Below are 27012 nucleotides of genomic sequence, written 5' to 3'. Positions count from 1 at the left end.
CTTGTAGACCACAGAGTAAGGATATTGGATTGTAACCCAGGAGCAAGAGAGAGCCACTGAAACATTTTAAGCGCTGTGAGGGTTGCGGATTTTGTGTGTGTGTGTGTGTGTGTTATGATTGATTTCCTCATCCATGAAAAGGACATGATGAAATTGTGTTATAGCCTTTTGAACGCTGAGGATAGGAGGTCCTTTATCACCAGGACACCCATAGGATCTCCAGTCCCAGGTTTTGGTCAACCCTGGTAGGAAGAATTCAGGGATGACTGCTGTGGGATCCTCGTATGTTAAAATTTGCTTCACTCTGTTCCCGGCTTGTTCTGCCCTGGCACCCACTGAACACCAGTGACCACATCTGTCAGCTAACTAGCACCAGAGAAAGTCCCATTGGTTCAGTTAGGGCAGTGGCATGCATGCTGGGAAGGCTCTCTCCCTACGCCTCCTCACAGGTTTCTGCAGGTTGGGCGGCTGCTGGCTCGCCCCCCCCCCCCCCCCGCCCCGGGGCCAGTTAGCCGGGGCTCAGGGCTGGTCTATAGGACGTGGATGTACTTTTATGCTTAAGGAGCCCCCAGTGGCTGCTCACCTCAGGAGGAGGTAACCGTGGGCAGGGAAGGACTTCGCTGCCCTTCTCTGTAACAACAAGCAGACCACTGTTGCCAAGAGCAACAGTAAAAAAATCATCTTGTAGGATTGGGGCAAGGATAACAGATATTGTAGGTGAAACACAACGCTTGCCACACTCTTGACGACAGCGCTTGTCACATAGTGTACCTTGAGAACTTGGTTGCCCTTTTTGTTACTGACCATCCCATTCCACCCACCCCCTCCCACATACGCACATCACCTCAGTAGACTGCGTGACAGGCTACCAGGCTGGGGTCTTAACATTTGACACAGGAGCCAATGATAACACCTTTGACCAATGGATGGATGACTTATAGTTCTATTTTCATAGCTTTTTTTTTTTTAAAGTTACGGTATTGAAGTCATTTGTTTTTTTTAGTTATTAATCTTACTGCTTCTTCCAATGTTTTGTTGAATAGCATTTCATCGTGTTTTGGTTAAGTGATTTATGGCTGGCTCACAAATTCCAGTCTTAAGATTACAGTTACTTACAAATTCCTGAGGACGCTCATTGTGCTAGCAGAAATTAAAAAAAAAAAAAGAACTGTAGGATAACATTCCTGTATCTGATTCCTCCACAACTCTGTTGAAAGTTCTACCTCCTGTGTCCACCCCGTTCACTTCCAAATGGCCAGTAAGCATATGTAACATACATACAGTTGACCAATAAGGAGATGAAAAATGCTCAAAATCAGCAGCCATCAGAGAAATGCCAATCAAAACTACAAGGAAATGCCACTTTATACCCTCTAGGGTGGTAACAATCAACACGTAAGATAATAACGACTGTTGGCAAGAAGACGGGAAAACTGGAACCCTCATACACGGCTAGTGGGAACATAAAATGGTGCAGACACTTTGGCAAAAATCTGGCGGTTCCTCAAAGAGTTAAACGGACAGTTTTCCTATGACTCAACAATTCCATTTCTAGGTATACACCTAAGAGAAAGGAAATATGTGCCTGCATACAAACTTGTACGTGAACGTTCACAGGAGCCTGATTTGTAATAGCCCAGGGGTAGAAATAGTCCATTAACTGATGAATGGGTAAATGAAATGGGACAGACCCATACAGTGGAATATTATTCAGCATTTAAAAGGATGAAGTGTTGATACATGCTACAGCATGGACGAACCTTGAAAACACTGTGCTAAGAGAAAGAAGCCTGCCACAGAAGGTCCCATATTGGGTGATTTTGTGTAGGTGAAATGTCCAGAATAGGCAAACCCATAGGGAGAGAAAGTCGATTGGTGGGTCCCTAGTGCTGGGGCTGGGGGTGGGGGAGTGACTGCTACTAGGTGTGGGTGTCTCTCTCAAGTGATTAAAATGTTCTAAAATTGGTTGTGGTGGTGGCTACAAAACCCTGTGAATATACCAGAAGCCGTTGAGTTGAACATCTTAAATGCATAAATTGTAGAGTATGTGAATTATATCTCAGTGAAGTGGGTATACAAAAAATAAGCAAAGAAAGCCAACCAGTGCGCGACACGAATGGCGCACTCCACTGTATGGTAATTGTCTAGGCCTATTTACTCATGAAACAAGACTCCTCGGTTCTCTATTTATGTGTTACTTTGCCATATATGTACTTAAGAAACTTCTCAGTTTACTTACAATATATATGTGACAGCCAGTTTATTTTATGTCATGGGAAACAGAAACAGAATGAGCAGAGGACTGTTTATGCGAGCACAGGCTGGCCTTTTGCTGGAGACTGGGATATATTTTAATGCCCCAAACCACCCACATACCCCACACATTAATCAGGGCCAACATGCTGGGAGCAGCCATGACTGCCGACCACAGGAAACTAGGATGCATTTTATGTGGACATTTGTAGGCAAATGTAACGTAATCTATTTAACCCCTGCGGTAGTTGTGGTGGTGGCGGTGGGGTGTGTGTGTTTACATTGTGTATGCGTGTGTGTTTACAGCAAGCTCGGTCAGATTGCCCTAGGCCAAACAGTACTGTGAGCTTCTAAAAAGGAAGAAAGATCAGTATCTTTGAAAATGTACTCTTGCACACTCTCTGTTGTTCAAGGATTGCTTTTCCCAGCTGAGGCCCAGGTCGGTCTTCTGTAGCCAGAAAGTCAGGAATGGGAAAAAGAAGTTTCCCTCTAATATCCACTCCCTGTCATTCTACTCAATGCCTTGTATGTGTACTTTCTAACCCTTGGGACACCTCTCTAGTGAAGTTTATTTATCCCCCCCCTTTTTTTTTTGATGAGAAAACTGGGGCTTGCAGAGGCTAAGTAATTTTCTCAAGGTCACAAAGATGTTGAATGGTGGGCTTGGGTTTTGAACTCATGCTAGCTGATATGAAAGACCACCTTCCTCCTCCTTCATGGTAAGCTGTTTTCCATCTCCCAAGGACAAACAAGACCCTTTATTCTCTTGCTGTTGACTTAATTATACTCATTAATAAAACTGAAGCAGAAATTAATTATTTGAATAGAGATGAATTATACAGCAATTCAGTCTTTATACCAGGAACCAAGGATTTCCAATTTCCATGCCAGACCTTAGCGATTCAAATTCTAAAATTAGTTGTTGTTGTTTTTTTTCCTGGGAAAATATAAAATCATAGAACAAACCCTTAGTTTTTAGGATAGCAGCCTGCAGAAATTACTAAGGATTTAAGAAAAAAAAAGAAACAAATAAACAAACTCTCCTGAGAAGGAAAGATGGGGTCCAGAGAGCACCTGCTTTTACCCAGTGATGTCATCCTTCATGGATCTGTCTTACAGAAGGGAAGAGATGTGGCAGCCCATTGGTGATAAGTACATAAGAAGCTCGTCTTCAGAACCGGAAAGCCTGGAGAAGCCACTGTAGATAATGAAGGGAAAAGCAAAGAGAAATATAGGGGTAGAGCTGGCCTGGTAGCAGCCAGCTGGTCACCTGGGACTTGGGTGGGGACCCATGGTCCCTTGGTGGTAGAGACGAAAAGCAACAATGGGATAGCAATTTGCCCATACTGTTGCCAGTGGGCACGAGAGAGGGCAGTGAAGAGGTAGAACAAAGAACTGCTCTGACATTCAGAGGAGAGGCAGCCGGCAGTCCCTCACACGGGGCCCAGGAGGAGGCTGAGCTGAGTGCCACATTAAAGAGACGTTATCACTCATAATGGATTGTCACTGGGGATGGCTGGAAACACATTCGCTTCATGTGGTCCTATTGTGATGGGCTCATTCAGCTCTGAATTCGAGCTGTATTTTCACCTATAATTATGCCTATAAGACTAAGTGGTTCAGTGGTTCAAAAAGACAAGGAAATATCTCCATTACAAAAATAAAAACTTACAATAAGATGGTTAGCACATAAACTTTGGGCTCTCGGGGGGATGTGTGCTTATCTAGAGTGACTCATTCCTAGACGATCCAGGGTCGCAGGAGGATTTGCTGTACTGGCCCTGAAGAACTGCAACCTGCTGTTTTTTTTAAAAAAAAAAAAAAAAAAACAACTGGAGGCATTTTTCCTTCTTGAGGTTACCCACAGCAGTATCCTTAGACCACAGTTTCTTTGAGCTCTAGATTAGAGGGAAAAAAAAAAATCCGTAGCCACCCGCAAAAACAAAATTTCTTAAGATGAGGCTTTCAGGGGCATAACAGTTATGAACTGAAAAGAAAATTTGGTTCCCGTTGGTAGGCGCTGTTACTTTCATTGAGTTCTAATTACATGGAATAGTTTCTAGGTGAATTAAATGCAAAGCAAGAGGATTATTTTTATATTTGCATTTAAATGTTGAATTAAGGAGACTGAAGATTGACTTGAATAGATTGGAAGACTCGACAGTTACCGAGCCTAACACTCATCTTTGGAATCTTGCGCCAGTGAGTTACATGGATTTTAAGGCTTTGATGCATGGCTGACATTATTTGCAACCTGAAGTCTCCTTGCCATTATGGTAGTCTCTGGAGCCAAAGGTTGGAATGGCTTACGATGGCAGAGTAAGTATAAGACAGATCAGCAGTGGGAGATGCAAAGGGTGGAGAGGCTCATGAGAGTGATGAGGAAGATGGCATTTGCCTCTGACCCCAGCGTGACTCAGTGAGGTGGTTGGTGGTAGGGACAGAGAGGAGACATGGAAAAGCCAGTGGTACCAGCAAAGCATAGAGCAGTGGAGCTCGGCTCTCTCCGTGTACCGATCACGAATACGGTATTCAACCTTTTCTTCTCTCTTGCCTGGTGCAGGCCTGGCCTCTCTCCATCAGCGTGTCTTTTTGAAGCATTGCAGGATATTCAACATCAGCACCTAATTATGAGCCTGTTCCAATGTTGGAGCCTGTTTCATCTCCGCCTTAACATGGTTTAAGTATGTCTGCAAAGGAAGAACATTTACTTACATTGTTAACCATCCCTTTTCATGTCTCAAAACAGCAGATTTGTTTATCCAACAGATTTTGCCAAGAAGGCAGTGAATGAAATTTCAGTTTTCAAGTACGTTTGAAGTTAACATTTTGTGATAGAGAGCCAAGCTCAGTCAAGCAACACTTTGTTACGAAAGCATCTTTGAGCTTGACATAAATCATGACTTAAAGTAACATTTCAGCCTTCAGACCGGCGCTGTCCAATAGAAATGCAGTCCAAACCATATAGATAATTTTAAATGTTCTAATAGCCATGTTTAAGTAAGTTCAAAAAGTAGAAACAGTGATCTGTTTTCCCCGATATATCTGAAATAGTAACACTTTGATACACAATCAGAAACATTAGTAAGGAGATGTATTATCATGGATCGTTCTCATTCCAAGTCTTTGAAACGTGGCATGTGTTTTGTGCTCCTGTGAATCCCACACATCTTAATTTCAACTGGCCACATTTCAAGCACTGGAGAGCCGCAACAGCTAGTGGCTACCATCTTTGACACCAGGGCTTTAGAGGACTGGATTAGGAGACGAAAGACAACAGATCTGATGCAGTTCCCTGCCGAGGAAGTTTTTAAATCCATTGGGGGGAATTTCCACTCTCCCCCATGCCTGTACCCCAGCCCTAGGCACCCCAGGACCACACTTCCTACTGACATAGTCAGTATTTGGCATCTCCGTAGGCCATCTGGGTACAGAGCCCTGTTTTCTCATTGCATGCTAAGATCTAGCAGCTGTTCTCTGCTGGGGTGCTACTCAGCTTTGAATTTCAGCCCCTTGGCTTTCCCACACTGAGCGGCCAACGCAAACTATTGTTTGCCATGATACCTGTTCCTTTCTAAGAAGATGAAGGCAGTAATCAGATTTGCACTTAGTACAAGGTGTTCAAATGAAATTACCTACTGGTTTTGGCAATCCTCCCTCCCAAACTGCTGGGGTGTTATCTTCATTGGGGTTATATAAATAGGAATTGCCCACCTCCTAAATAGAGTGTGTAATCCTGGAGGTAACCTAGGCATCCTCCCACACCCTGCCACAATTGATGCCCAATTATTCCCCAGAACACCTAAGCCTTTATGTAATAGGGTCCTGGAAAGAAGGGAAGTGGCAGGCAAAAGTGGAATAGATATTTCAAACATCGCCCATGTGGGAAACGTTCAGATCTGGCATTTTCGGTGCAAGACTCCTTTTGCTTCCCATCTCAGGGTTTGTTCCGTTGCGAGCACGCTGGGTGCTGCCAGGGCATCTTGGAGCTGATACGTACAGAGAGCCCGCGATTTACTGCACCTCTTGATACAAGCACGATTATGGCCACAGCCATCCCAGAAGAGGAGATAAAGCTCGAGTCGTTACGATGCATTTCCTCATGCAAAATGGGGAGCACACTCTTCTATTTATTAATGAATCTGCTGTATAAAGCTTTGCTGAAATTGGGGATGGGCTCAAAGCATGACTCACTGACAGTCTTTCATGTTTGGAGAATGTTCAAAGAAGATGGAACAAAAATGGATGGAAAATTTATATGCTCATTTGACCTGTTCTTGTATGTTAGTATTTGTAATTTTTCTTCAAAATGAGACAGTCTTAAGCCATTTAGGTACAGTGTAATCATGTGGCCGGGAGCTTGGGAATCAGACCCTAAATTTCTGGGCAGTGTCATCCTTTGGGTTTGTATTTGAGTCGGGCATGGCTTCAGATCCTGAGTCTGGAACTTACTAACTGGGTGACTTTGAGCAAGTTCTTTGTGAACCTCAGTATTATTTCACAGTCGGGTCAGCAAAATTATCTCATAGGGCTGGAGTCAGAACTAAGTAGAATGATGCCCAGAACTAAGTAGAATGATGCTTGGATAGGGATCAGGACAAAGTAACCCCCAAAATAAATGGTAACTACTCAGTTTTAAAAGTTAACATGTTACCAGATGTCTTTCAGTTATATGTGTGTATGTGTGTATATGTGTATGTGTGTGTATATTTATATGAAATGAGAATATATAATGTACTAGCTTTTAAACCTAATTATTTTATTTTTATTCGAAAGCAGAAAATGTGTCCAATTGTGTTTTTATTAGTCAAACAACTTAGTCAAAAGTCAACAAACATTTGCTGAGTTTGGGTTACGTCAAAGAATTTACTGTCGGGAGATGAGGTGTACATTATTGTCAGATGTTGAGTCTCTGAACATCCTGTACATACGAATGGCTGTTAGATCACAGCTTCCTTCCTGTAGCTCTTAGAACGTAACACGTGTTGCCCTGTGGTCCTCAGCTGGGGACCACTTTTGCCCTCCCCTCCCCCAGGGACTTTTGGCAATGTCTGGAGACATTTTTGGTTGACATGACTGGGGGAAGAGGGCAACCGGCCTCTAGTGCGGAGAAGCCAGGGATGTTGTCCAACATCCTACAATGCATGGGAGAGCTCCCACCATGAAGAATCGTCTCGCTCTAAAGGTTGATAATACCAAGGCTAAGAAGGCCTGGGTTCGGCCTACCCTGATCTACCCCCATTCCTGTTGTACACAGTCACACACTCCAGATGCCCAGTGGGCAGCACCCCTGGACGACTAGTGAGGGCAAATGTCTCCCGCATGTAAAGCCTCACTGCCTCTCCTGTTCCTTCCTGCCTTCCCCTTCCAAATGTTGGCAACTTATTTTAAAAATGTGTGTTGTTTGACTCCCGCTCTTTCTGTTTTATATTTAGGAAAAAAAATGACTTTGTTTATCATCAAAGGTATGCTGCTATTGAAATACCATATTAAGACCAATTTCCATCAGCTTTTAAGCCCTTGAAATTGTCCGAAACTGCCTTTCGGAGCTGTATCACCCCCATTTTAGATGCCTTTCCTGGTCTTTCTCTTGTTAAATCCCTTTGTCCTGAGGGCTTCGGGTTTCAGGGTAGGCACAGTTGTCTTAATCAGTGTTGTTCTACTGTTTCAGGTAACTAAGTAGCATTATTGCTTCTGTGGGTCTTCACTACCTGTGTATAAATTCCCATGGAAATGTGGGTTAAGTAGATTTCTTTAAGTTAAGCCTAGCACAGTGGTCGTCTTTTATGTCACGGTTTTTAAGAGAAAATGTTTGTTGAGTTTCTTAAGAACTGGCTGACAAATTAATTTAGAAAAAGAAAATTTTATTTTTAAAACATCATCCGTCTATCAGTGGGGGTTCCCTGCTTGTTGTCTTCTTATTCGTAGTGACTACCCGTCGGGTCAGCATTCATGTGTGCAGAGGGAACAAAAAAACATGATAACAATTTCACCATGTGTAGGTTTTTTTTCCCCCACCGTGTGTGGGTTTAAATGTTCATTGCTTTGCCTTTTTTGCAGCTGGGGCAGTTTTTTGTTTTGTTTTTGTTTTTTGTTTTGTTTTGTTCTATAGAAACAGTTTCTGATTGGAGTCTGAGAGAGCACTGCATAGTATGCCAGCTTGTAAAGAAATGCCCTGAACAACCACTAAAAAATGTAAAGTGTCAGAATCATCAGTTGAGTATCAGTAATACATGCCTAATAGTTAGGCGCTGGTGAATCTGCTCCCCGGATGTCATTTACCCTCTAGACCATAGGTCTCACCCAGGCAGCTTTGGTCCCAGGGGACATTTGGTGAGGTCTGGAGACAGTTTTGGGTTTCACAAAGAGGGTGGGGGTACGTACTACTGGCATCTAGTGGGCAGAGACCAGTGATACTCCCAAATACCTACATTTTACAGGACAGCTCCCACCCCAAAGAATTAACGCAGCCCTAAATGTCAGTAGGGTGAGACTGAGAACCTTCCCTAGAGGTTATGTGTTTTTCTAGAGTTTATATCTTCTCTCTTCATTCCAGGTTTTGACCAGGCTGTTCAGTCTGCGGAGGTAAAAACCAGCCTCTCCTAGGCTGGCTGGACATAAAGCCGTGAGGGTTAAGGTCAAGGTGATACCTACCCATAAGGTTGTCAGAGGGAATTTGTTTATCAGGTGGGGGCCCAGATTAGCTCCCCTTGGATGTCTTTCTGATCCCAAGATCCTCTGTTCCCTTCTTTTGCCCCACCGAGCTGTGTTTCAGCGAGAATCCTGCCCAAAGTTTGTGGTCATCATGACCAGCCTGTTCTCAGATCCCGCCATTAGAGCCAAGCAGAGTATTTTTGGAATGTTGATGAATGTGCTGAGAATGTTATTTTTAAATAGCATTCTGCTATGCAACACCATGATACAGTCTCTTGAATGGAACTGATTCCAAGTGGAGGCATGACCTCTAATGTCTAATAGTAAACGATCGAAAACCTATGAAGACAAACAGCGCTAGGGGTTTCCAAATCTATTCACGTGACCAGCTGCCGCCGCTGTCATCCATCCCCCTAGACACACAGACAACCCTGTCCTTGAAATTCAGGACCTCAGATATTGGGAAAGAAACAGAAGACTGCCCAGTCCTAGGACGTGTGTCATGACACAGTGGACGGTTAAGCTAGGTGAAGGTTAATCGAGAGTCCGATACTGAAATCTTTCTGGATGAAATGATAGGATGTCTGGGACTCCTTTCGGTAGGATCTGCTGGGGTGGAAACCTGCAAGTTACTGTTTCTAAGGGCAAATGGTGAGCCACAGGAGCGAACGTAGAGGCTTAGATGGTTTGCGTTTCGGCTGCCCGTTATTCTGGTGACTTCCTCTGGAAGCAGAGGCAGACGTGCTTTGTAGCAGGGGAGGGCACACGTTTACGGATGGTACCGCCACAGCGGGCGTTAGCCTTTCTTTTTGTGCCTGGAACAGCAAGCAGCCTCACTCTGTCCTCTTCTTCCTCTCACCTGAAGTGCCTTCTGTCCTCACCCAGATCCAGTGTATGTTCCTGAAGACCTGGCTTGGTCCTCATGCCCTTCTCGAAGCCTTGGAAGGTCTTTAAACGTCCCTCATAGTTCCCTCTCGGCTGAATTCCTGCACCCATGCCTCTTGGACGTCTTTTTGTAAATGTCGAGATAGAACTCCTAGAACATACAATTCACCATTCTCAAAAGTGCACGGTTCAGTGGGTTTTAGTACATTCACCGAGTTGTGCCTCTGTGACATGGTTTAGAATAGTTTTCAGCACCTCAAGAGGAAATGCTGCATCCACAGCCTTGGCCCCTTTACCGCTTGCCTTCGACGCCCCCTCCCCCGACATCCAGTAATCGCCTTTCAGCCTTGCCTTTTCTGCCTTTTTCCCCTTAGTGTGTTTTCAAGGGTCATCCCCGTTGTATCATGCGTCGGAGCTTCACTCCTTTTTAGGGCCAAATAACCTTCCATTGCACAGATAGACCACAGTTTGTTTATCCGTTTTTCTGTCGATGGACTTTTGGGTTGTTTCCACTTTTTGGCTGTCATGACTGATGCTGCTATGAACGTTCACGTGCACGGTTTTTATAGACACGTGTTTTCGTTTCTCTTGAAATGAAACATGACTAAGAGTGGAGTTGCTGGATCCAGTGGTAACTCTGTGTTGATCGGTGCCTTCCCACCAGCAGCGCGGCAGGCTTCTCCTTGTCCCCCATCCTCTTCGACATTTTGAACGGCCCAAGCCTGTTGCTATGATTATTTGTCTTCAGGATGCATGATCTCACATGTGTCCGTCTCACTTCCCCAATTCAAGGGCAAGTTACTGCAGGCGGGGGTCCGTCGGTTCAGTCTTTATGGTTCAGCAAGTGTTTCTCGATTGCCTTCTGTGTGCCAGGAACTAAGGAGTGAGGCCATGAAGATGAAAAATTCTCTTTAGTAGGGGAGGTACCTACAATCACAGCAGCCCATTTCTGGGTGACAGGTGCAGTAATGAGCACCTATTCAAGGAACAGCCTTTGCTTCCCAGAATTCGTGTTGATTGTCTCCCTCCCACAATGTCATACTTATAACAAACACCAGTTAAACCTACCATTTCATACATTCTATTTCAGAGAAGGAACAGATCTCTGTGTGTGTCCTCCTTTTAGTCCAAATGTAGGAGCTCTGATCTTTCCCTTGGGCATTTGCATTTCAGTACCACTTAACAAATACGCTTAAGGAAGTAAATGCCAGCAATATTTCTAGCAGTCACTTTGGAAGTACAATGTGAGTTATTTTGAAACAGTGAATCATCAAGAATGTTAATCTGTTGACTTGTAAGTATAAAAGCTGCTTGAGACTCTCGGCTAAAGAGAGAAAAGGAACCTTCTAAAATTTTAATTCCTTGGAACTCAAAAATAGATTGTCCATATGTTGCTTTCACCTGCAGTCAGTCTGGTTTTATGTTTGTCTTCCTTCAACTACAACTCAGGGGTCAAGAGATGTTAAGATATTGGTGTCAAGATAAATGGTGTCAAGAATGAAGGGCATCAAACTACAAACTGTTGAAATGAAAGACGTGTTAGAATATATAAAGGTGCAGTTGTCCAAATATAGAGATACGATCATTAAAGTGCATTTTATATTGTGCCTTTTGGTGACTTCACAGTAGCATCAAATGGTTTTCGTCTGAGTTGTTAATTACCTAATGTAAAAATGTCAATGTTCGCAGTGCCAGAGCAGTGATATAAAGGCATTTCTTGAATTTAGGAAAAAGTTATTGATCGTCCGGTGCATTCAAGGAAAGAGAACGGCACTTTTATTCCAGTTTGTAAATCACATTGATTTTAACAGTGACTAACAAATTCTTCTGTGATTTATTCGAACTCTGAAAAGAAGTTTGTTTGTGGTAGAGAAAAACTAAGACATTAAGAGTGAATTGTGCGTTCATATTGAATATAGATGAGTGAAATCCGTACTGACTCCTTGCACACAGAAGAACAATAAGATTCTACCATGGGTTCAATATTTTATAAGCACTTAACACAGCACTCAGTATTTACCAAGCACTGGGTTAGGATTTTTACAAATACTAACTTCTTTAATCTTCATAATAATCCTAGAGAATGTGTACGATTATTATCCCCATTTTGCAGATAAGGGAACTGAGAAATTCAGTGACCTGCATAAGGCCACCCAAGTAGTTAGTGTAACCCCATGCAATTTGGCACCAGATTGTCTGCTCTGGCCTGTCTCTCAAAGAATGCAGTCACCGAGTTAATACCAATGTGGGGATTCTGTTGGCTTCACAGCATTCCAGGTTTCGGAGGGCAGTTGGCTGCAGGTTTTTACAAAAGCCCAGGAGAGCACTGAACTAGGTGTGGGAGAGAAAATATATCATACATTGTAACCTGTATTTCCTATGGTCTAGATGATGCATTATCCATGCCATGTATTATACATTACAGATTCGATGGATTACATTGCATTTCCCTATCACATAGATGAATGTCATATGTTGTACCTATATGCATGTGTATGTGCCTCCATGGCCTAGATAACCATGTGGGTTCTCCATCCTTGCTCCTCCCTTCTCAGACTTCCAAGAACTGTGGACTGCTAGACTTGTTGAAAGTTATTACTCTTCCTTCTTGGTGAGGAGTATAGTGAGAATCGCCAATGTCCATCCGTCTTCGGACACCAAGGTTAGATCACGGAAGAGAGGTCTGAAGACTTTGGGCTGTCTACGGCTTGGTGGCCTGATACGAGTTTTTCTGGTGTGGGGCAGCTTTCACAACAATGAGTTTCTTGTCACCATTCCTTCATACGGGAACATCTCGTGGCAGTTGCTTGTGATAATAGCTACTTCCAAGAATGACAAACCTGTGTTCATCTTCTGGGCCCTGGCTTCTCAAAGGTGGGCCCCGTTTACCAGCAACTCCTATCGGCAGTAACTCTCCCATGTCTAATCATTTAGGGGGTGTGTGTGTCTATGTGTGTGTGTCTATGTACGTGTTTTAAAAGGCCAAGATAGGGCGCCAGGGTGGCTCAGTGGGTTAAGCCTCTGCTTTTGGCTCGGGTTGTGATCTCAGGGTCCTGGGATCAAGGCTCGCATCGGGCTCTCTGCTCAGTGGAGAGCCTGCTTCCCCCTCTCTCTCTCTCTGCCTGCCTCTCTGCCTACTTGTGTCCTCTCTCTCTGTGTCAAATAAATAAATAAAATCTTAAAAAAAAAAGGCCAAAGTAATGAATGTTAACAAACCTATTATTCCAGGCCAAGAGGATCTCAAATTAAGTAGGACTTTGTAGGTGCTCATAATAGCAAGTTCATTGTAAAGGCAGGGAAGACACTCAGTTAAAACCGATAATCTCTGTATAGGCTCTGAGATTTCTTTTTTAAAAAATAGAGCTTACATTGAACAGATATAATGAGGAGAGTCATAGTTACATAGGCTTCTTTAACTTAAGTCAGTGTTTCTCATCTTGGCATTTGTTCCAGAACTTATTTTTAAACGGGCTGCTGTGTGCACAGCATATTGCCTTGCCTTCCAAGTACTGTGTCACAGTTTGGACCGGTACCCAACAAGAATAATGAAATTATGAGTCCCAGAACAGTGCCTACCTATAATAAGCGTTTGATAAATACTTGGGCGGAAAAAGTGGATTGGCGACAGTTGTAGCAGGTAACAGAAGAAGGTAACTTTAACTCCTGACCGCCTGGGAGGAGGGAGCAGCTACTCGAAGAGGGGCAATCGCCCCAGCCCTCTCTGGGTACAAGTCACCTCTGGGCACAAGAAGGGCAGCGGTGGAGGGGTGGGGAAATTCGGGCCTGCTGGGTAGCAAGATGGCTCCTACCTTACACACCATCTTCCCAGATATCTTCCTGTGGTATCATGCCCAGAGCCAGAACTTGGGTGACCGCCTGACTTTTAAGAGGTTTTGGAGTTCTCCTGAGGTGGGTGCTCTAGGGTGGGCTAGTGATCCTCGACGTAGCCTGTGGTGATTTGAAGTGCTTACGTTTCAACCTGCCATACCATCTACCCTCATTTCTACTGGAAACCACTAAAACAGATAGTGAAGTCTTCATGCTTTCGCTCTAAAGAGTACGAGTTGCATGTCTCCGGTATGATAGTACTCCTACAGGGTGATTCATAGGTTAAATCATTAGAACAGAAAAGAGGAAATATTTTTACTTGGCTAAGCCCTCCTTTTTAAAAACAAATATTGCTCTTTAAAAAAAAAAAACACCCATATCACTGGCATAGTTTTCAGTTCCTTTCACAATTGGTTACTCTTTAAGCATACAATCTTTAACTATGAAATCATTCGGAGATAATTACTTTTGGAAGGAAAATGACAAGGGAAATCGTTCTGTAGTCGATTTTTGATTATCCATGAGGATTTTGCCACTGGAATTAAAATTGCGTTTGAACAAATAGCAACAGTTACCTTCTGTCTTTGCTCACTCCTGGAACAGAATGTTTTATTAGGAAACAGGACTGAATTTTATTTCTCCTCCTGAGCCCTGGGCCTGTCCTGTTTTCACTGCCTGTGCTACCGAATGTTTTCCCCATCTCAGCTGCGGGCTGGAGCTGGCTAGCCCTGGAGAGAGGACTGATTGGGTGCCTCTCTTTCCAGCCCCATGTTCCAGTCCCCACCTTGGTCCCTTGGAAGCAGCCACAGTGGGAGCATTTACACCATGGAAATTGGCGAAGGCTGCAAATCGGGGCTTTTCTCCAGAGGGTCAGCTATTAAGCATTTCCCCCGCACACGACTGCCCCATTCAGTCTTTACTCCTCTTGATACATACCCTCTAAAATAGATGGTAGGCTGCCCTCCTTGCAAACATGTAATATTTGTAATGGAAAAGGGCACTCTTTCTTTGCTCGTTGTAGTAATTCATATACCTGGCTCTGCTTTTCTAGTGTCCCTTTCTCCACGTTTCAATCAGAAGGAGGCATCTTCCTTCTGAAAACCTTTGCTCACTTATTAGCTCACTGTGATGTCCCACACGGCCCAGGATTTAGAGAGCGAAGGCATCTAGGTGTGCATATAAAAGAAAAACAAACGAGAGTTTGAGGAGTCCTATGATAGAAGAAGGTTCTCGAATAAAGTGCATAACCTTGGCCCAGGGCTTTTGCGGCAGCCGGTTTGGGTGCCAGGATTGACTTTCTGGGCATTAGCCGTGGCCAGTTACTCATGGCCCCGGGCTCAGAAGGACTTCATGCATGGTTTCCTGCTCTGCTGTTGAAATTCTGAATTCTTTTCGAACGAGAGGTCCTGCATTTTCATTTTGCTCAGGGCCCCATAAATTATGTAGGCGATCCTGAGAGTTGCTCAGATGTCTTCTTTGCTTCTGATTTTAGAAAGTCAAATTTCTTAGAAGTCTGGTGTCTAGATCAGTGGGATGTTTCTATATTAACCACAGATGGATGCTTGGTCAGATCCCTCTTGAATCCTGAGTAAGTAGTTTGAAAAAAGTGGTGTTTGTTCTCCCTTATTTTGATTTTTCTAAGGCGGTGGCCCAGTTTGAGTGTATGAGATTGGTTTCAGTCCTTCATTTGCAAGTAACTATTTTTAATTTTTTTTTCTTAATGCGTACTTTTGAAATAATGTTACTGATGTATTTGTTACCCATCATAAGATTCATCCAGCTGAAGTACACGATTCAGTGCTTTTTCATGAATTTACACAGTGGTACAGACCTCCCCACAATCCATCTTAGAACATTTCGGTCACCCAACGGGATTACTTATGCCCATTTGCAGTTACTGCCTGTTCCCATTCCTAGCCCCTGGCAACCGCTCATCTCCTTTGTTTCTCAAGCCTTTTGCCTTTTATGGACATTTTGTATAAATGGAACTACACAGTACGTGACCTTTCACGACTTGCTTCCTTCGCTCAGCATCACGTTTTTGAGGTTCATCCGCGGTGCGGCAGGTAAATGCACACTTTTAGGCAAAGATTCACAGCATGGGTGACATTTGTGCAGGACGAATAATAATCATCCCCTTATCTGTGAGCGCACATTCATTGTACCTCAAATTTCCGTTTAGATTGAAAAGCTAGCCCCAATGCGTTCTAAAGGAACAGCATCCCCCCGTGTACCATTTTGGCACCTTCCATATCAACCATGTACCCCCACATCCGGAGAAAACTTAGGTGCTGTTTCTGAAGGTCTACGCGAGCTTGGTATTTGAATTCAGTTATCACCAAGTATACTTCTATGCTTTCTAGAATTACCACTCAATTACAACGATACTCTGACAGTTGCAAAGAAGCTTTTCAGAGTCGATGCATATTTTTTCATGGCATAAAAGCAAGTACAGTAAAAATTCCATGGATTCAAATTCAAGCTCAGGACTCAGGCAGCCCTCGGTTGAAATCCTCGCTCTAGCCCTCAAAGCTGCTACCTTAAAAATAGGCTACTGTAACTCTCCAAGATTCAGTTTCCTACAACTAGGTTATGAAATAACGATAGACCCTGCCTCCGAGAATTGTCATGAGAATTCAAGAAGCCACGTCTCGCCTCGAACGTAGCACTTGGCGCAGCCAATGTTCGCTGCATGTTAACTGCGAGGCTGATGGGTGTGATGATTCTGTCTGTCCTGTGAAGTTATCCACCACTCTTCCAAAGGGGTACCTGACATTGTTTGGGTCCACATTGGAATTTGTTCCCTTTGGAAAAATCTGGCCTTTTCTTTTGCTTTTGAAAGTTAAGACAAAGATATGTGGATTGCACAACCTGAAAGCTCTGATTTAGGGTCGGGTAATTCCTTATTTGAGGAATGCTTTTTCACACTTTCAATTTCATTTCTAGGCCCACCTAGCACCCAACACAAAGCCAGGGGCTCAACTGTTGATGGTTCCCAATGCCAACTACACATTAGAATGGTCCAGGAAGCTTTTGACACTCACTACTCAAAGTGTGACTCTTAGGCCAGCACCGTTGGTATCAAGAAATGCAAAATCACAGGCACACCCAGACCCACTTGATCAGAATCTGCATTTTAGAAAGAACAGGGGGGAATCTGTATGCACATTAAAGTTTCAGATGTGCTATACAGTATCCTAGCAGAGGCCAGGCCCCTCTCCTGGAGATTCTGATTTATTTGGTCTGGGGAGGAGCCTAGGCATCATTAAATAAAGGCCCCCAGCCCCCAGTTGATCAGAGGAAAATGTACAGCCAAGTTAGACAGCCCCTGGCATGGTCCTTCTCACTCACAGGGCGTTGATAACCGGCTCACTATCTAGCAAGCACTTGGAAGTGAGTTTCATCACTGATTTAAATTGCCTGTTTTAGAACTCCCGGTCATGTTTTAATGTGTTTGGGCCTCTAATAAATAATCTTAATGATTTGTAAATCTTCCCCTAAAGTAGTCTTCTAGTTTCCTTTTAACATTACTCTTATCACAGATCCGAGGCTGGAGATGAAGGATTAGTTTTCTTTGTCTTTCAGCCAAATAAGACTCTTTCTCCAGCTTTAACCACACCTGCGTTCTCATATTTGAGGGTCATATCATTTCTCACTGTCCACATGCTTTGCAATCCTATAAAACATCTTAATATGCCACTTTCATTATGATTTCCATAAAATGAATAAATGTACTAAATGGTTTGGGAGAAATGAATATAAGTGCATTGCTTCCAAACCCTTTATTTTTCTACAAATCCATAATTTGGGGAGTTGAAAGTATAATATTCCACATGAATATTTAATTTTAGGCATCACTTACTAAATATTAATGATAAAGCAGGCTTTTTAGAAGTCTTCAATTTGAAAAACGTCTCAGTTTGTCTGAATGTAAAGTCAACTCCAACAATCAGATTCAATTTGAAATTCAGTTTTCACTTCAGTGTACTGGTTGGCCGAGGTTCTGTCCTCCAGTCCTTAATCTCTCATTGTGATAAGCCCACAGAATAACTTTGTTTGCGGTTCAGTTTTCTGTGGTTGGCCTTTTCGTTTTTCTTTAATTTGGCATATAATGTGTACACACTGAAACTTATTTTATTTGCATTGAGATGGGAAGACACCGAATATTACCCATTATTTGTGGAAACGTGAACTGTGGTGTTTAGAGCAGGATTTCTCCAGCCTGGCACCATTGGGCCAGATTTGGGGCCAGATGGTTCTGTGTTGCCCCGGGGGCTGTCCTGCTCACTGCAGGCTGCTTGCTTCTCAGCCTCCCTGCACCCCGCTCAGTGGATGCCAGTAGCATGGTCCCCAGTTAGGACAATCAGAAATGACTAAAACATTGCCAGATGTCCCCTAAGGAGACCAAACTGCCCCAAAGTTGAGAATTTGTAGACACTTTCTGATTTAAATAAGACTCTTTCTCAGTGTTGCTAGTTTCCACTTGTGTGTTTGGGTGAATTGTTACCAGCGTGAAGAGCGCTGGTGTATTGGATTTCTGGCTCAAGATGATTGCAAATACTCAAGATGATTAGTTGAGAAAACTTTCTTACTTTCCTCCCTCTGGATTTTAAAGCTCCTTAAGCCAAGTGGAAAATCAAGTCATTTATCTGCCAAGGGCAAAGAAGGAAATGACTTTGGACACAATTACTGGAGGGCTTCAGGTGCAAGTGGCTATTCTGGCCTGGTGATCTAGAGACACAGGGACGCCACACTTTTGCTCGGTATGTGCAGAACAGTGGGTCTCAACCCTGGTTGCACACTGGGATCACGTGGCAGTTGTAGAAATTTCAGGCCCCAAGCCCCAGAGAGATTCCCGCTCTGTTTTTGAGGGTGGGGCATATGTATGTCTTCAAGCCACCCAGGTCATTCTAGGGTGCGGCCAAGGTTGACAGCCACTGGCGGGGGGGGGGGGGGGAGTGGGGGGGGGATCTGTCGTCGGGGAGGATCTAACAGCTTCACGGCCTTTCTCCTTCATCAGGCACTTCCCCATATTCGCCTGGGCCTGGCTTTCTTCCTCTCTGCCAAGTGCCGGCCCAACTCTATTGCCCATGTATTATTATTCTTTTGTGACCAAATGGTCTGTTGCAAGTATTTTTTCCTTTGCTCAGACTTGCAAGGAAACCGCTGGCTCAACCTAGTCCACTTGAATCTATGAGCTTCCTCTGACTGCTGCCTTCGCTTCAACTGTGCACCTCATGGTACCTGAAAAACCTTATTTTTTTTTAAACGATTTTATTTATTTGTTTGACAGACAGAGATCATAGGTAGGCAGAGAGGGAGGCAGAGAGAGAGAGGGTGAAGCAGGCTCCCTGCTGAGCAGAGAGTCCGATGCGGGGCTGGATCCCAGGACTCTGAGATCATGACCTGAGCCGAAGGCAGAAGCTTAACCCTCTGAGCCACCCAGACGCCCCCCGTTTTGGGCTTTAAACGTGTGCTCCTGCTTCTGCCAGCAGTTCATGATCCCAGTTCCCGTGGTATCTTTTCCATCATCACCTGCATCGATTTTTTTTCCTCCTTTCTGCCCTCTGTAGCTTACGTTTCTTTATTTCCTTTGTGGTCCCTCATACTCCTTTTCTCATCCTTGGATGACATGCCCACATTTTGCAAATTCTTCAGTGTGTTTCAAGATGCCAGGAGAGTGTCCTCCCTTGGCTGTTTTGATCTTCACCTGCCTGTTATTTTTAGCTCAAGACCAGTGTGTTTTGTCTGCACATTGGTTATTTAAAATGTATGCTTTTATGTCCCCGTCTGCCCCACCTGAGCTCTTAAATGTGACACCTCATGTCTGCAGGGCTCCCAGGTTCCTATTATGGCTGGTGGCTCCAGGCCAGGCCAACCCTCCCAGGCCTCAGGCGTCACGTCACGTCTAGATCCACCTCTCCCCTTCCCGCAGGACCGGCTCACCTGCCTTTAGTGAGCGTGTGGCCGGCATCTCCCCCAACCCCTGTCGTCTGTCGAGGCTGTTGCACTTCTAAATGGGATCAAAACAGTCTTTATCCTGGGCTTGCCCGAAAGTACTTCTGCTCAGTCCCACCAGCAGCTTTCATCTTGTTTCTTCGACTAGTTCTTCCAAAATAAATCAGCTGTGGCCTCACCGCTAAAACTTGTGTCTCATGCTCTCAACTCTGGTGGCTGCATCACTCCGCAAAGGCCTCTTGGATTCATCTCAGTAGTTTTGCAGTGGAGGCTCCCAAGGTACGGTGAATGTGGGGGCCCCTTTTGGCCTTCTTGTTCAAGCATAGGAACAGATTCATGGTGCCTGGTCTGTCCTCTTCCCTTTTCTAATTTTCGAGGAATTGTCTCTGTTCTCTTACCTCCTTTAAGACCCCAGTAACATACCTGTTCCAGAAACATCCCTCCACCTGTGGTTTTTCACCTGAGCTTCTGTTTGTGTCTACACAGGGACAAGACTAGTAACATTGAGCCTGCTTTGTGTAATTTCTCAATATATCCACATCAAGTTACACTTTTAAAAGCACCTTTCATAAGCTTTCAAACTCAACTTACAAATCTTTTACTTGTAAATCTTTAACATGCTTGCATTAATGTTAAACACACAGACAGACACGAACACACTTTTCTGTTGAGCTTTCAAATACCAGCCAATTAGATATTTTCCCCCCAAGTCTAACCCTTAAAACTTCACTGAGCATCTAAATATTCCTGAGAGGTCTAAATTTCCAGGGTTTTTTTTTTTTTACAGATTTTATTTTTATGTAATCTCTACACCCAATGTGGGCCTCAAACCCTCACTCAACCCCAAGATCAAGAGTCGCACGTGCCACCAACTGAGCCAGCAGGGCGCCCTGAAATTTCCAGGTTACGTACATCAGATTTCTTCAAATATTTGAATAGCAGTTACAAATGTAAATCACTAAGTCCCAAGTATGTTAATGAAAATGAGAAATTTAATATGTCCAATTCTCCTAGTGCTGAAAGCAGAAAAGGACCCAGGATGGCAGGGCCCCCTCCAGTCTAGAGCACTGGTTCTCGGCTCTCTCTAGAATGGTCTGGGAAACTTTCGAATATCCCAGGCCTGAGTTCCAGCTTCAGAGATCCTGACTTCATGGATCTGGAGTAGTGTGCAGGCACTGATATGTAAAAAACAAAACAAAACAAAACAAAACCCACCTCTCCAAGTGATTTTCACGTGTAGCCAGGGTTGCGAACCACTTTTCTGTACTCCTTACCTCGCCTAAAACACCTTGTGCAACATTTTACTGCTCACTTTGACCTCAGGGAATTCAGCAGATCTCAAATTGGACAGGCATGGGTAACATTTCCAGGAAATATTCCCAAGGGAAATAAAGTACACCTTTCTTGTGTAGATCATGTTGTTTGTTGTTTTGGAGTATCACCGTGTTCTCGTGGCTTTCTGCAGAATTCTTTTTTCCCTTTTTTGATGTTTAACTTGGCATCTGTTCATCAATGTGAAATCCTTTAAGCTGGCTCGTTTGTCCATGTCACACCATCTTTGAGAGCATTCGTGCTTCCTGGTGGTGACGAAGTGTACCAGGTCAGTTCTGATTCTTCTGCCACAAGATGTGGATTTGATTACTCTCCAAGGATCCCTGGCTCCTTTTAGTGGGGAGAGTTGTAGAGACAAAATCTTGGCTATTGGGGTGCACGTCGGGGTGTTTTACGTAAGTACTAATAGCAGGTGGGTCTTAGACCCATGACCACATCTCCAGTTGAAATCCTTGATTCTGGCCATGTGGTTTCTGTGCATCTCGTTGATCATCCTATAATTTTTGTATCTCTATCTTATCTATTTTTCCCCCCTGCAAACTGATATTACAGTGTTCTCTGTACATTTTTGAGCATTAAAATGCTCTCACTTCTTAATTTACACTCTTTCAAATTTCTATTGTGTTTGAATCAGGAAAAATATGTGAGCAGTCTTTGTGTATTTTCTGGTTTATGTTCAGAGGCCAGGGGAAACACACTGTTCTCTTTTCCAGGCCCAAATTCTATTTCCTTTTATAGTTTGATAATTTCTCCCTTCTCCAGTCTTCACATTTCCTGAAGTTTCGTCACTCCTTAGCCGATTTGTTCATAAGCCATAACCAAGTAAGTTTTATGCACAAACTGCAAAGTGGATTTTCCTCTGCAATGAGAGGAAGTCACTATTTTGATACTATTTTAAGAAGTGGAGATGTGTGAGCAGAACTACTCTCCCAGTCATCACCCTGGCTGGTAATTTGTATCTGAGGTTGTAGATTCAGGATATGGGTCAGAAATTTGGGATTAGAACAGCGCAGACACAAATGGCAGGGACCACAGGCAAACGATTAATAATAAAATTCACCTAAGTGTTATTTTTGGTGTCATGTATACTCCGGCTGGGTTGTTTTGTAAGGAAGGTGAAAGAAGAGCGAGGTAACTTTTCCAGCAGGGCCCGAAAGCAATCTTCTTGACTTGATCTTAGAATAAGTCTTAACTTTAGAATTAACTCTGAGAAGACAGTAGGCAAACCCTCACTATCCAAAGGACTGCCCTCATTTGGGATCCTGAGTTTTGTCAAGTAACTTTAGATCAGCAATAAAATCCCGTTGAGAGTTTCCAGATTTTTCTCCACAAGGAACCATGAAGCAGGCTGTTTATTTGTGGAACTCCCAGTTCTGGTTCTTTAGAACTCCTTTCTCTGCTGACCTAAAGATAACCAGCAAAGAAAAAAAAGAGGCACTTAAAAATACATGCCTTATTGATTTTGGAATGTTCTGGTAAATGCCAATCTGACTGATGTCCTTTATGTAGGAGTGGCCTTGGTACAAGACCCAGGATGATTATAGCCAAGAGGAAATAGAGTATCTAACAAATGATGTAAAGTTTGCATATATACGTAAATGTTACATATACATAACACAAAATAACAGTCATGGTTGCTAATAATAGGACTACAGGCACCACGCCCATCTCTCCATTTAGGTATGTTTCTAGTAGATGAATCCCAGTGAAATTTAACATACACATAAGCTTCTTTGGACTTAATTATTTTTTGATTTTGTTACAGGTACACTTTCAATTATGTTTTGTTGTTGTTGGTTTCATCTGTACTTTGACTTGTTTTGGGCAAAAACTTGGTGACTTTTTAGTGACTTAGGAAACAGTTTAATAAATATGCACACCCATGTTTCCAACTCATAAATGCAAGTGATTATTCTGAGAATATCCTCAGAAACTACATCTTCTGATTGTTCTAAGATGGCATAGCTGTATTGATTTTGGTTGTACATATAACACATCCTCATTGTAAAGATATCACAACTGTAGGGAAAATTTTAAAGAACAGATTGCAGTAAGAAAAAAGTTCTGTGTATATGGCAGACTCCATATAGTATGTGTATTTTTGCTTTTATATGGACGTAAATGAAAATGGACCAAAAAGTCATCAGATAAAGAGCCAGCCTTTTACAAATACAGCTCTATGGGGTTTTATCTGAACACAAAAGCAATCTCTATGGAATAATCATTAATTTAGCATTTATTTAACAATAACCTTTATATCTATTTGCTTATTAATCTTTGTGTTTGGGGCTTTGAAAGGTTTTCCAGAAGGATATGGATGCCCTGACTTTAAAACAAGTAAATGAAGGGGCACCTGGGTAGCTCAGTCAGTTAAGCATCTACCTTTGGCTCAAGTCATGATCACAGGGTCCTGGGATGGAGTCCCTCATGCTCCTTGCTCAGCAGGGAGCCTGCTTCTCCCTCTGCCTCTGCCCCAGCTCCTGCTCTGCCTCTCTCTCTTGCTCTCTCTCAAATAATATATAAAATCTTAAAAAATAATAAAACAAGTAAATGAAAAAGCTAGGGTTGGGGAGAGGCTTTAATTAGCTACTCATATTAATTGCTTAGTCCAGTGTTTGTCCTATGGGGGCAGGCTTTCACGAAATTTAGCTAAAATCTCCATCACCTTTGCCACTGTTAACATCTTCCTCGCGACCGCCATCACTACTACTGCAAGCACCACCACCACCATCGCCACCATTGGCAGCATCACCAACCTTACTACATTATCTTTAGCAGGCAGAGACAACACAAGCCATTTCAAATTATCCTGTGGACATGGGAACAATCTGAAAACTATCTGGGTTACTCTGTTTGCAAGTTTCTTCTTATATCTTGGAGGACTTCATTATCAGTTGAAAAGCCACACCAGTTACATTCAAACATACTATAAAAAGAAAGGTCTTAAAAATTGTACACACAGGGGCACCTGGGTGGCTCAGTCATTAAGCGTCTGCCTTCAGCTCAGGTGGTGATCCCAGGGTCCTGGGATCGAGCCCCGTGTCTGGCTCCCTGCTCAGCAGGAAGCCTGCTTCTCCCTCTCCCACTCCCCCTGCTTAAAAAAAAAAAGAAGAAGAAGAATTGCACACACAGAATTATCAAGACAGGGATAGCATATTCACTACTTGCTGATGGAATAGATGAAAATGCAAACAAGTGGGTAGGGATGTGAATGGCATCGCCTTTTAATACTTGATTCAGGGATGCTAAAGGACAGCCATTTCTCTCCACATTCTTTCAACAACTCACTTCTTCTGCATAATAACTTTGCCGGCCGCTGGTCATGCACTTTCTCATCTCCAAGGCACAGAACTTTCTCTTCAGTAGCATTAATTTTTACATGTCTTATTCCTAATGCTTTATCTTAACTGTAGAGAAGAAAGAGCCCCAAGAGACAGTTAACTTTGTCAACTCTTGCCTCCTGGAAACAAAAATAGCTATTGCTATGGTGTTTGGAATAGAAAAGCTTCAAAAGGGACGCCTGGGTGGCTCAGTTGGTTGAGCAGCTGCCTTCGGCTCAGGTCATGATCCCAGCGTCTTGGGATCGAGTCCCCCATCGGGCTCCTTGCTCGGCAGGGAGCCTGCTTCTCTCTCTGTCTCTGCCTGCCACTCTGTCTGCCTGTGCTCGCTCTCACTCTCTCTCTGACAAATAAATAAATAAATATTTAAAAAGAAAGAAAAGCTTCAAAGAACCTTATATACAGAAGTGGTTCATACAGACTTCTCTGCTGCATTCGTGCCAGGAGGTATTTTTATCCCATTAGGAAGTAACTGAATTTATTCAACTCTGACCCGCCAGCCTCTCTGCCCGGCGCATCTGACGAATGCTTGTTGAGTGGTGAGAAAGTGTGGTACTCCTCCTGGTGGCGAAAGAGAAAAACTAAGGACAGTGCTTCTTCTGGGGGACCTTTGTTAGGATCTGAGATATGTAAATGTTGCTTTACCCTGTTAGCCAGTCTCTTGTGCAATTCTTATCTCAACTCCTTTGGTTGCTTTTGTTCTTTGGACAACAGCTGATTTTTATCTTCTAAGGTCATTGAGATGCAAGGGACTTGACAAGCTGGCAGAGCATTCTAGAGACCACTTGAGAAACAGAGCTATGTCTTCAATCAGGATTATTTCAGAATCACAACAGTATGTTCAGCATATTAGTCACAGAACCAGGTTTTGAGCCTCGTGACCACAGAAATAGATCTTGGGCTTCTTTTCTGGTTACTGCCTCCAAACGCTCTGATTTCTCGAACTCGGTAGACAGAAACTGAGCCTTCTGTGATCAACAGAGTTTGGAGGGGGTTGGAACGTAGAAACAAACAAAGCCACTCACTACCCCTTCTTGAGGCCTGCTTCTGGGCCAGCCCCAGGCTACAAGATCAAATACATTCTCCTTCAGTTGGTCCTTCATCACATCTCTATGGGAGAGGCAAAACCGTCCTCTTGATGAATGATTTGGACCCTGCTACCCTGCATCACGTGGGTAGTAAAAGGGTGCAACCAGACTCCAACTCTGATCTTTTCTATTCAGAACATACCCTCCAAGCCAGTGGTTCTCCTGGGGGGACAGTTTAGCAACCCGAGGACAGTAAGCAACGCCTGGAGACATTTTTGCCTCTCGCTCCAGGGGAGGTGCTGCTAGAATCAAGTAAACATAGACCAGGGATGCCGCTTGATGTCCTACAGTGCATACAGCAACCCCTACCGCAAAGAGTTATCCGGCTTTAAATGTCAGTAGTGGTGAAGCGGAGAAAATTTGCTCTAAACCAGTGCTACTCAAAAGGTGGTCCTTGGACCAGCGGCATCCACATCACCTGCAAGCTTGTTACAATGCAGACTCGCGGACCCTATCCCAGACCTAGTGAACTGGAAGCTTTGGGGCTGGAGGGTGGGGTCCAGGAATGTGTGTTTTAACAAGCCCCCTAGGTCCTTCTTGCACATTCAACTGGGAGAAGCTGTGCTTTAAAACACCAGGCCATTCTCTGTCTCATTGAGCTGGACACAGTTGTATGGTTTCCTCATCACTTTCCAGCGTTCCATTGTCGAATAGAAGTTTCTCTTGAGGCATCCAAAAGGGGAAAGTCTGGCATACACAGGAACAAGTGTGACTCATGGGGAAATCAGCGCAATTGCAAATTCAGGAACCGTGCCCAGCTGAAAATCTAAAGGGGCTTTTTTTTTTTTTTTTTTTTTTTTTTTTTTTGCCTTTTCTTTTTCTCTCTGCCTAAGGAGAGAAGTCTTGGACACTCAGCCCAGGTTTAAAAAAAAAAGTCAACATATATGCTGGTTTGGTTTGAGGTTTGATTATCTAAAATTAAACTTACCTCAATTTAATAAAACCACTTTTGGAGAGAGTAAGAGCCACAGAATTCTGAATTGCAAATGACTTTGAGTTTCTGCTTTACTGACAGTCCTCAAATAAATCTTGCTCTCTGTATGTGCATTTTTTTTGAATCATAAATTGTCTTTTGGAGAACCAATGGGATAATCATTTTGATCCGGGCCTCTCTTCAAAAATTGCTATCACTTGGGGGCAGCTGGGTGGCTCAGTGGGTTAAAGCCTCTGCTTTCAGCTCAGGTCATGGTCTCAGGGTCCTGGAATCGAGCCCCACATCGGGCTCTCTGCTCAGCAAAGAGCCTGTTTCCCCCTCTCTCCGCCTGCCTCTCTGCCTACTTGTGATCTCTGTCTGTCAAATAAATAAATAAATCTTTTTAAAAAATTGCTGTCACTTGGTACTTTATGTGATTGTTGTGGGAAATACATTATGGGCGAGGATGAACTGTGAAGAAGAGAGCTGTCAGAACACAGGTGTGCCGTGATGCCGTACCATTCTCTGCCTCACTCCTTAACGCTGCTGGAACCTGAAAAATTAAAATATTTTTAAAATCTGAAAAAAAAAACCAACATCCCTTAATTTAGAGCCATTTTACTCATTGACTCCTTTGACTTTGGGAGGTTAAACTTTTTATAAAACCTAAAGAAGGTTTTCTAACTTGTCTGGTTTTTTTTTTCCGCCATCTATATTATGGCTAGGAAAAAAAAGAGTCTTCTTCTAAAGTATTCTGTGCAAG

The 27012-nt window shown here is 43.4% G+C and overlaps 1 protein-coding gene across 1 annotated transcript in view; it reads left to right on the top strand.

Annotated features, from left to right (window-relative positions):
* The window catches only part of ARHGAP6 (Rho GTPase activating protein 6), a gene marked incomplete at its 5' end in the record, with an annotated part of 482519 nt that overhangs the window by 255199 nt on the left and 200308 nt on the right, over positions 1–27012 (top strand). The gene's annotated exons all lie outside the window — the stretch shown is intronic.

The sequence above is a fragment of the Martes martes genome (genome assembly GCF_963455335.1).
Source record: "Martes martes genome assembly, chromosome: X".
In the NCBI taxonomy this organism is placed as follows: Eukaryota; Metazoa; Chordata; class Mammalia; order Carnivora; family Mustelidae; genus Martes; species Martes martes.
The sequence above is the reverse complement of the archived record's forward strand: the minus strand, read 5'-3'. Positions and strand labels throughout refer to the sequence as shown.